Genomic DNA, 10,181 nt, shown 5'->3' on the forward strand with positions numbered 1-10,181 from the left:
GTTCTTACCGATTGAACTTTGATAATTGTACACTGATTTTTGACACGCTGTTTGACACTTCATTATTGTCAAGTGTCAATTGGATGGAAAACCTATTTGAAATTTAGGCTGTCCAATAGGGTAATGTCACGTGGCAAAGTGTAAATTAAAGTGTATACCATAGTGTACATGTAGCAAGGTTTTTACCTATTGAACATTGCTATTTGCACACTAATTTTTGACACGTTGTTTGACACTTGTACTATTGCCAAGTATCAATTGGATGGGAAAACTGTTTGAAATTTAAACTGTCCAACAGGGTAACGACACGTGGCAAAGTGTAAACTAAAGTGTACACTATAGTGTACATGTCGAAAGGTTCTTAACGATTGAACTTTGCTATTTGTACACTGATTTTTGACACATTGTTTGATACCTTCATTGTTTTCATGTGTCAATTAGATGATAAAGCTATTTAAAATTTAAACTGTCCAACAAGGTAATGTCACGTGGCGAAGTGTAAACTAAACGGTACACTATAGTGTACATGTAGCAAGGTTCTTACCGATTGAACTTTGCTATTTGTACACTGATTTTTGACGCGTTGTCAGACACTTGCATTGTTGTCAAGTTCAATTGGATGGGAAAACTGTTTGAATTTTAAACTGTCCAACAGGGTAATGTCACATGGCAAAGTGTAAATTAAAGTGTACACCGTAGTATACATGTAGCAAGGTTCTTACCGATTGCACTTTTCTATTTTTACACTGATTTTTGACACGTTGTTTGACACTTGCATTGTTGTCAAGTGTCAATTGGATGGAAAAACTGTTTGGAATTAAAACTATCCAATAGGGTAATGTCACGTGGCAAAGTGTAAGCAAAAGTGTACACCATAGTATACATGCAACAAGGTTATTACCGATTGAACTTTTCTATTTGTACACTGATTTTCGACATGTTGTTTCATACTTGCATTGTGTCAAGTGCCAATTAGACGGGAAAACTATTGAAAATTTAAACTGTTCAACAGGATAATGTCACGTGGGAAAGTGTAAACTAAAGTGTACATGTAGCAAGGTTCATACCGATTGAACTTTGCTATTTGTAAAATAATTTTGACACGTTGTTTGACACTTGGATTGTTGCCTAGTGTCAATTGGATGGGAAAATCGTTAGAAATTTAAACTGTCCAACAGGGTGATGACACGTGGCAAAGTGTAAACTAAAGTGTACACCAAAGTGTACTTGTCGCAATGTTTTACCGATTGAACTTTGCTATTTCTATACTGATTATTGACATGTTGTTTAATACTTGCATTGTTGACGAGTGTCAATTGGATGGAAAAACTATTTGAATTTTAAACTGTCCAACAGGGTAATGTCACGTGACAAAGTGTAAACTAAAGTGTACACCATAGGGTACATGCAGTAAGGTTTTTACCGATTGAACTTTGCAATTTCTACATTGATTTTTGACACATTGTTTAACACTTGGATTGTTATCAAGTGTCAGTTGGATGGAAAAACTGTTTGAAATTTAAACTATCCGATAGGGTAATGTCACGTGGAAAAGTTGTAATACCCCGAACTTCACGTTCTATATTTGGCCAATATGATTCATGCATTCCATTCTAATTACATTATCATTTGTATCAATTTCCTGATTGCCTTCTCTTAAAACGATGCATTTGATCATCAAGGCTTTAAAATCTTTACATGGTGATAACCTTCGACCCTTCGATCTAGGTGGTGAATTTTATATTGAGCTATGATAGAAAGTTAGATTAACTAAATGTTGGAGGTTGGCTTGGTAAGTATTGTAATATTTGAAAGGCTGAAAATTTATATCAACAAAGGTTCAAGCTTTCCATTCGGCTAATCGAGGTCACCTTAAACCCTAGATAGGTAATTCACATATTTGGGACATGAGGGATGAAGTGACATTATCACAACGTAATAATATATGTCTTATATGACATTATAAATATTGAGGTGCGAATTGCTGAAATCAGTTGAGAATAGGGTAAGAAATTAAATGATCAGTTGAGGAATTAGATCTGTAAAATACTTTGGGATCCTAATGCAAGTGAAATAGATTGTAAGAACATCAAAATAAACCAATGACACTTGATTTATACCTGCAAGGATAGATGTAAAATCAGAATTTAATCAAAGGAGACAACACCTACTTAACATGTGACGACTTGCCACTTTAACCTCTAATTCCTTCAACCTTAAGCGTCCGACACGTCCTATAAGTCCTTAGAACTTTACACAAGATACTTATAACTCTTCTAAGTCACATATGGCTCCATGTGGTGTAAGGGAGAAGTCAAAGTTGGCTGCAAGAAGCCACCTTCTACTTGGACAGCTCATGCGAGGGGACTTTTCACTTTAATATATAATTGCTTCAACCTTAAGACATAAATTTCGTGTCTAATCCCCAAGGACTTAATATAGGATGAATATATATCTTAAATATCATAAATGGACACAAAAATAATAGTAGAAAAGTCAAGTATTGCAGCCAAGATGACAGCTCCTGCTTAGTGACTCACCTTGATTGCTTGAGGTGGCTGCATCCCATGATATTCTTAATCCTTAAGTAATATGCACGACTTCAACCATTTAAAGACCACTCATTTACCTCCTAGATAATATATTAACTCTCTTAACTCGTCCCTAAGTGATTCCAAGTGAAAAGAGGGTGAAACAGTCAAAGAGAAAGAGAAACAAGAAGCTGGAATTTCTGAACAGCTTTGTTACTCCACAGTTTTGAGGTTTGTTTCTATTATTTCTTAAGGGGCTTATGATTTCTTGAAATCTGACCTTGTTTGTGATTAATTTGGAGTGTTGTTAATGATGTTATGATGCCTAAATAGGGGTAATTAATTGCAAGAATTTGAAAGAAAGTAATCTGGACAGAGATGAGGAATTGCTGGATTGAGTGATCTATACCTTGATTTTGGGATGATACTTAGTGTTTAACTTATATATATCAATATGAAAGTTTTTATATGTAAGTAGGGAGTGTAGAAATGATTTTAATGGCCTAGAATTCTGTTGGTATCATAATAATAAAATGGAAACCGAAAACAGTCAAAGGGAAAAACTGCCTGATTTTGTGTAGTGGAAAATGGACTGTTTTTGAAGCTCCAAAAACTTCATTTGTCACAACGTTATGATCTGATTATCTTCACATATATGTTATAGGTGTGTGGTAAAAGTTTGGGAGCCGTTAAATGTAGGTATGGACATGAAAAAAGAATTTGAAAATGAGTGGACGGTGATGGAAACCTAGAAAACAGATTCTGTCCATTTGGGTATTTAATGTGATTTCAACATTTAGATGTCCCCTAATGAACTCTTGGGCCTAGAAAATATATCCTAAGGAATACTAGGTTGTCGAAAACAATTGGATGACGTTGACGTTCATAATTGGACTCGAGAGATAGCAAGACTTATGGGATTAGTTTGTAATGCCATCGGTAACTTGAAATAATGATTTTGTCTAAATTGTTTTGGATTGAATGGACGTATTTTGGGATTGTGTGTGTTAAGATTGTTAAATGGAGGATTGTATTTAATATTAGATGATAATACAGGCGACTTTTCAATGTTGAGCGAAAAAGGGAATTGATACACACTCCATAGGAGCTTACACACATAAAGGCGAAAGGTAAGTGAAAATCCATTTGCAACTATGATGCAAGAACCTAGTATATGTGACATAGTAATGTTGAAATATCTACATAACTTTGATAAGAGGCTTATAGCACATCATATGGTGGTTACGATCATTGAGTATGAGGTTGCGTAACCTATTGACACCGATTTTTATTAAATACGTCATTTATGAGTATTTTCATATGCATGCACGACATGTAACATGGTTGAAAATCCTGCATGCAAAATATGATTTCAAAGTGAGTTTCATTATAAATGTTTTATTAACCACTACTAGGGCACCGAGGCATGTGAGGCATGCTTATGTGATATGTTTGGCATTGCGGGTGTTACTTCCTGGGTGATTGCAAAGGTAGATAGAGGATGGGCCTTTGGTGATCACGGGATGGCAGACCACTTGACTGTGCCCTTGTGATATTATTGGCGCTGCCATGTGGGAGACTTCTTGGGTGATCATAGGGGTAGTCAGGGGATGGGCCTCTAGTGGTTACGAGAGGATGGTCCACTTGTCGGTGTCAATTTCATACTGGCCATTTGATTATTGATATTGATATTATGCAGAGCTCTATCCGGTGCATAGTAGGTGGGTCAAGGGCCCAATGAAATGAAAGATTTCAAGTGAATTGATTTCTAGTCGACTTTGACAAATATTGAAATATGATACTTTTTATCGTGATATTTAAAGTAAATGGCATGAATTACTTATGTTCAGGACATGCATGATTTTGCTTACTAAGCATTAGCTTATGTAGTTCTTGCATTGTAGGTGAACATGGAACTACATAGAGAGCATGGCTAGCTGTGGAGCTCCTACAAGATTCCAGAGTTTGATGTACATGGATGACGACCTGTAGGGTTATTTTGTAGGTTGCCATCTGTAGGGTTATATTTTGGAATCCTATATAGTGTACTTTTGAAATGGTCTGTAGACATGTTTATAAGCTCTGAATATATATGTTGGATTATGGCGATATGATTTTGGGTTTCGATATATTATATGATCGTGTCACAGGTGATTAGAAGTTAACAAACTAAAAAAAAATATATATGTAAAATTCTATGTCTAGGTTGTGTATAGATATCAATATTAATTTGGGGGTGTGACAAAAGTGTAAACTAAAGTGTACACCATAGAGTACATGCAGTAAGGTCCTTACCGAATGAACTTTTCTATTTGTAAACTGATTTTTGACACGTTGTTTGACACTTGCATTGTTGTCAAGTGACAATTGGATGGGAAAATTATTTGAAATCTAAACTGTCCACCAGGGTAATGTCACGTGGCAAAGTGTAAACTAAAGTGTACACCATAATGTACATGTAGCAAGGTTCTTACCAATTGAACTTTGCTGTTTGTACACTGATGTTTGACACGTTGTTTGACACTTGCATTGTTGTCAAGTGTCAATTGGATGGGAAAACTGTTTGAAATTTAAAATGCTCTACGGGGTAATGTCATGCGGCAAAGTGTAAACTAAAGTGTACACCATAGTGTACAAGTAGCAAGGTCCTCACCGATTGAACTTTGCTATTTGTACACTGATTTTCGACACGTTATTTGACACTTGCATTGTTGTCAAGTGTTAATTGGATGGAAAAACTGTTTGAAATTTAAATAGTCCAACATGGTAATTTCTCGTGGCAAAGTGTAAACTAAAGTGTACACCATAGTGTACAAGTAGCAAGGTCCTTACCGATTGAACTTTGCTATTTGTAAACTAATTTTTGACACGTTGTTTGACACTTGCATTATTGTCAAGTGACAATTGGATGGGAAAATTGTTTGAAATTTAAATTGAGCAACAGGATAATGTCACGTGGCAAAGTGTAAACTAACGTGTACACCATAGTGTACATGTAGCAAGGTGCTTAGCGATTGAACTTTGCTATATGTACACTTATTTTTGACACGTTCTTTGACACTTTCATAGTTGTCAAGTGTTAATACTATAGGAAAACTGTTTGAAATTTAAACTGTCCAACAGTGTAATGTCACCTGACAAAGAGTACTAAAGTGTACATCTAGCAAGGTCCTTACCGATTGAACTTTGCTATTTGTACCCAAATATTTAACACGTTGTTTGACACTTGCATTGTTGTCAAGTGTCAATTAGATGGAAAAACTATTTAAAATTTAAACTGTCCAGCAGGGTAATGTCATGTGGTAAAGTACAATGTAAAGTGTGCATGTAGCAAGGCTCGTACCGATTGAACTTCGCTATTTGTAAATTGATTTTTAACAGGTTGTCTGACACTTGCGTAGTTGTCAAGTATCAATTGGGTGGAAAAAATGTTTGTAATTTATACTGCCCAATAGAGTAAAGTCACGTGGCAAAGTGTAAACTAAAGTGTACACCGTAGTGTACCTGTAGCAAGGTTCTTACCGATTGAACTTTACTATTTGTACGCTGATTTTTGACACATTGTTTGACACTTGCATAGTTGTCAAGTGTCATTTGGATGGGAAAATTGACTGAAATTTAAAATGTCCAATAGGGTAATGTCATGTGGTAAAGTGTAAACTAAAGTGTACACCGTAGTGTACCTGTAGCAAGGTTCTTACCGATTGAACTTTACTATTTGTACGCTGATTTTTGACACATTGTTTGACACTTGCATAGTTGTCAAGTGTCATTTGGATGGGAAAATTGACTGAAATTTAAAATGTCCAATAGGGTAATGTCATGTGGTAAAGTGTAAACTAAAGTGTACACCGTAGTGTACCTGTAGCAAGGTTCTTACCGATTGAACTTTACTATTTGTACGCTGATTTTTGACACATTGTTTGACACTTGCATAGTTGTCAAGTGTCATTTGGATGGGAAAATTGACTGAAATTTAAAATGTCCAATAGGGTAATGTCATGTGGTAAAGTGTAAACTAAAGTGTACACCGTAGTGTACCTGTAGCAAGGTTCTTACCGATTGAACTTTACTATTTGTACGCTGATTTTTGACACATTGTTTGACACTTGCATTGTATTGTTCATGTAGCAAGGTTCTAAACGATTGAACTTTGCTATTTGTCCCCTGATTTTGACACGTTGTTTAACCCTTGCATTGTTGTCAAGTATCAATTGGATGAGAAAATTGACTGAAATTTAAACTGTCCAACAGTGTAATGTCACGTTGCAAAGTGTAAACAAAAGTGTACACCAAAGTGTACATGTGGCAAGGTCTTTACCGATTGAAATTTGCTATTTGTAAACTGATTTTTGACACATTGTTTCACACTTGCATTGTTGTTAAGTGACTATTGGATGGGAAAACTGTTTGAAATTTAAACTATGCATTAGGTTAATGTCACGTGGCAAATTGCAAACTAAAGCGTACACCATAGTGTACATGTAGCAAGGTTCTTATCGATTAAACTTCGTTTTTTTTACACTGATTTTTGACACGTTGTTTAGCACTCGTATTGTTGTCAAGTGTCAATTGGATGGAAAAACTGTTTGAAATTTAAACTGTACAACAGGGTAATGTCACATGGTAAAGTGTAAACTAAATTGCACACCATAGTGTACATGTAGCAAGCTGCTTACCGATCGAACTTTGCTATTTCTAGACTAATTTTTGACACGTTGTTTGACACTCACATTGTTGTCTAGTGTTAATTGGATGGGAAAAGTATTTAAAATTAAAATGTCCAACAGGGTGATGTTAAGTGGCAAAGTGTAAACTGAAGTGTACATCATAGTGTACATGTAGCAAGGTTCTTACCGATTGAATTTTGGTATTTGTACACTGATTTTTGACACTTGCATTGTTCTCAAGTGTCAATTGGACAGAAAAATAGTTTGAAATTTAAATTGTCTAGCAGGATAATGTCACGTGGCAAAGTGTAAACTAAAGTATACACCATAGTGTATATGTGGCATGGTCCTTACCGATTGAACTTTGCTATTTGTGAACTGATTTTTGACACATTGTTTCACACTTGCATTGTTGTCAAGTGTCAATTGGATGGGAAATTTGTTGGTAATTTGTACTGTCAAATAGGGTAATGTCACGTGGTAAAGTGTAAACTAAAGTGTGTACACCATATTGTTTGTATGGCAAAGTTCTTACCTATTGAACTTTGATAGTTGTACAGTGATTTGTGACATGTTGTTTGACACTTTCATTGTTGTCAAGCATCAATTGGATGAGAAAACTAGTTAAAATTTAGGCTGTCCAACAGGGTAATGTCACGCGGCAAAGTGTAAATTAAAGTGTACACCATAGTGTAAATGTAGCAAGGTTTTTACCAATTGAACTTTGCTATTTGCATACTGATTTTTGACACGTTGTTTGACACTTGTATTGCTGTCAAGTGTCAATTGGATGGGAAAATTGTTTAAAATTTAAACTGTCCAACAGGGTAATGGCACGTGGCAAAGTGTAAACTAAAGTGTACACTATTGTGTACATGTCGCAAGGTTCTTACCGGTTGAACTTTGCTATTTATACACTAATTTTTGACTCGTTGTTTGATACCTGCATTGTTCTCATGTGTCAATTGGATGGAAAAACTATTTGAAATTTAAATTGTCCAATAGGGTAATGTCACCTGGTAAAGTGTAAACTAAACTGTACACCACAGTGTACATGTACCAAAGTTCTTACCGATTGAGTTTTGCTATTTGTACACTGATTTTTGATGCATGGTTACACACTTGCATTGTTGTCAACTATCAATTGGATGGGAAAACTATTTGAATTTTAAACTGTCCAACAGAGTAATGTCATGTGGCAAAGCGTAAATTAAAGTGTACACCATAGTATACATGTAGAAAGGTTCTTACAGATTGAACTTTTCTTTTTTTACACTAATTTTTGACAAGTTGTTTGACACTTGCATTGTTGTCAAGTGTCCATTGGATGGGAAAACTGTTTGAAATTTATACTGTCCAATAGGGTAATATCACGTGGCAAATTGTAAACAAAAGTGTACACCATGGTATACATGCACCAAGCTTATTACCGATTGAACTTTTCTATTTACTGATTTTTGCCATGTTATTTGACACTTGCATTGTTGTCCAGTGCCAATTAGACAGAAAAACTGTCAGAAATTTAAACTGTTCAATAGGATAATGTTACATGGGAAAGTGTAAACTAAAGTGTACATGTAGCAAGGTTCACACTGATTGAACTTTGCTATTTCTACAATGATTTTTGACACGTTGTTTGACACTTGCATTGTCGCCAAGTGTCAATTGGATGGGAAAACCATTTGAAATTTAAACTGTCAAACAAGGTGATGACACATGTCAAAGTGTAAACTAAAGTGTACTTGTCGCAAGGTTCTTACCGATTGAACTTTGCGATTTCTACACTGATTTTTGACAGTTGTTTAGTACTTGCATTGTTGTCAAGTGTCAAATGGATGAAAAAACTATTTGAAAGTTAAACTGTCCAATAGGGTAATGTCATGTGGCAAAGTGTAAACTAAAGTGTACGCCATAGAGTACATGCAGCAAGGTAATTACCGATTGAACTTTGCTATTTGTACACTGATTTTTAACAGTTCTTTAACACTTAGATTGTTGCCAAGTGTCAATTGGATGAGGAAACTGTTTGAAATTTAAACTGGCGGACAGGGTAATGTCATGTGGAAAAGAGTAAACTAAAGTGTACACCACAGTGTACATTTAGTAAGGTCCTTACCGATTGAACTTTGCTATTTGTAAACTGATTTTTGACACATTGTTTTACACTTGCATTGTTGTCAAGTGACGATTGGATGGGAAAAATGTTTGAAATTTAAACTGTCCACCAGGATAATGTCACGTGGCAAAGTGTAAATTAAAGTGTACACTGTAGTATACATGTAGCAAGGTTCTTACCGATTGAACTTTTCTATTTTTACACTGATTTTTGACAAGTTGTTTGACACTTGCATTGTTATCAAGTGTCAATTGGACGGGAAAACTGTTTGAAATTTAAACTGTCCAATAGGGTAATATCACGTGGCAAGGTATAAACAAAAGTGTACACCATAGTATAAATGCAGCAGGCTTATTACCGATTGAACTTTACTATTTGTATACTGATTTCCGACATGTTATTTGACACTTGCATTATTGTCAAGTGCTAATTAGATGGGAAAACTGTTAGAAATTTAAACTGTTCAACAAGATAATGTCACGTGGGAAAGTGTAAACTAAAGTGTACATGTAGCAAGGTTCATACCGATTGAACTTTGCTATTTGTACAATGATTTTTGACACGTTGTTTGACACTTGCATTGTTGCCAAGTGTCAATTGGATGGGAAAACTGTTTGAATTTTAAACTGTCCAACAAGGTGATCACACATGGCAAAGTGTAAACTAAAGTGTACACCATAGTGTACTTGTCGCAATGTTCTTGCCAATTGAACTTTGTGATTTGTACACTGATTTTTGACACGTTGTTTAACACTTGCATTGTTGTCGGGTGTCAATTGGATGGAAAAAATATTTGAAATTTAAACTATCCAACAGGGTAATGTCATGTGTACATGTAGCAAGGTTCTTATCGATTGAACTTTT

At 35.3% G+C, this 10,181-nt stretch overlaps 1 long non-coding RNA gene across 1 annotated transcript; it reads left to right on the top strand.

Annotated features, from left to right (window-relative positions):
- The first annotated feature begins 2,721 nt into the window (after positions 1-2,721).
- LOC111387886 lies at positions 2,722-4,477 on the top strand. The gene is made up of 3 exons (XR_002701465.1): positions 2,722-2,762; positions 3,588-3,661; positions 4,436-4,477. It is a non-coding gene; the product is annotated as an uncharacterized LOC111387886 (long non-coding RNA).
- The last annotated feature ends 5,704 nt before the right edge of the window (positions 4,478-10,181 follow it).

The sequence above is a fragment of the Olea europaea genome, unplaced genomic scaffold (assembly GCF_002742605.1).
Source record: "Olea europaea var. sylvestris unplaced genomic scaffold, O_europaea_v1 scaffold4364, whole genome shotgun sequence".
In the NCBI taxonomy this organism is placed as follows: Eukaryota; Viridiplantae; Streptophyta; class Magnoliopsida; order Lamiales; family Oleaceae; genus Olea; species Olea europaea.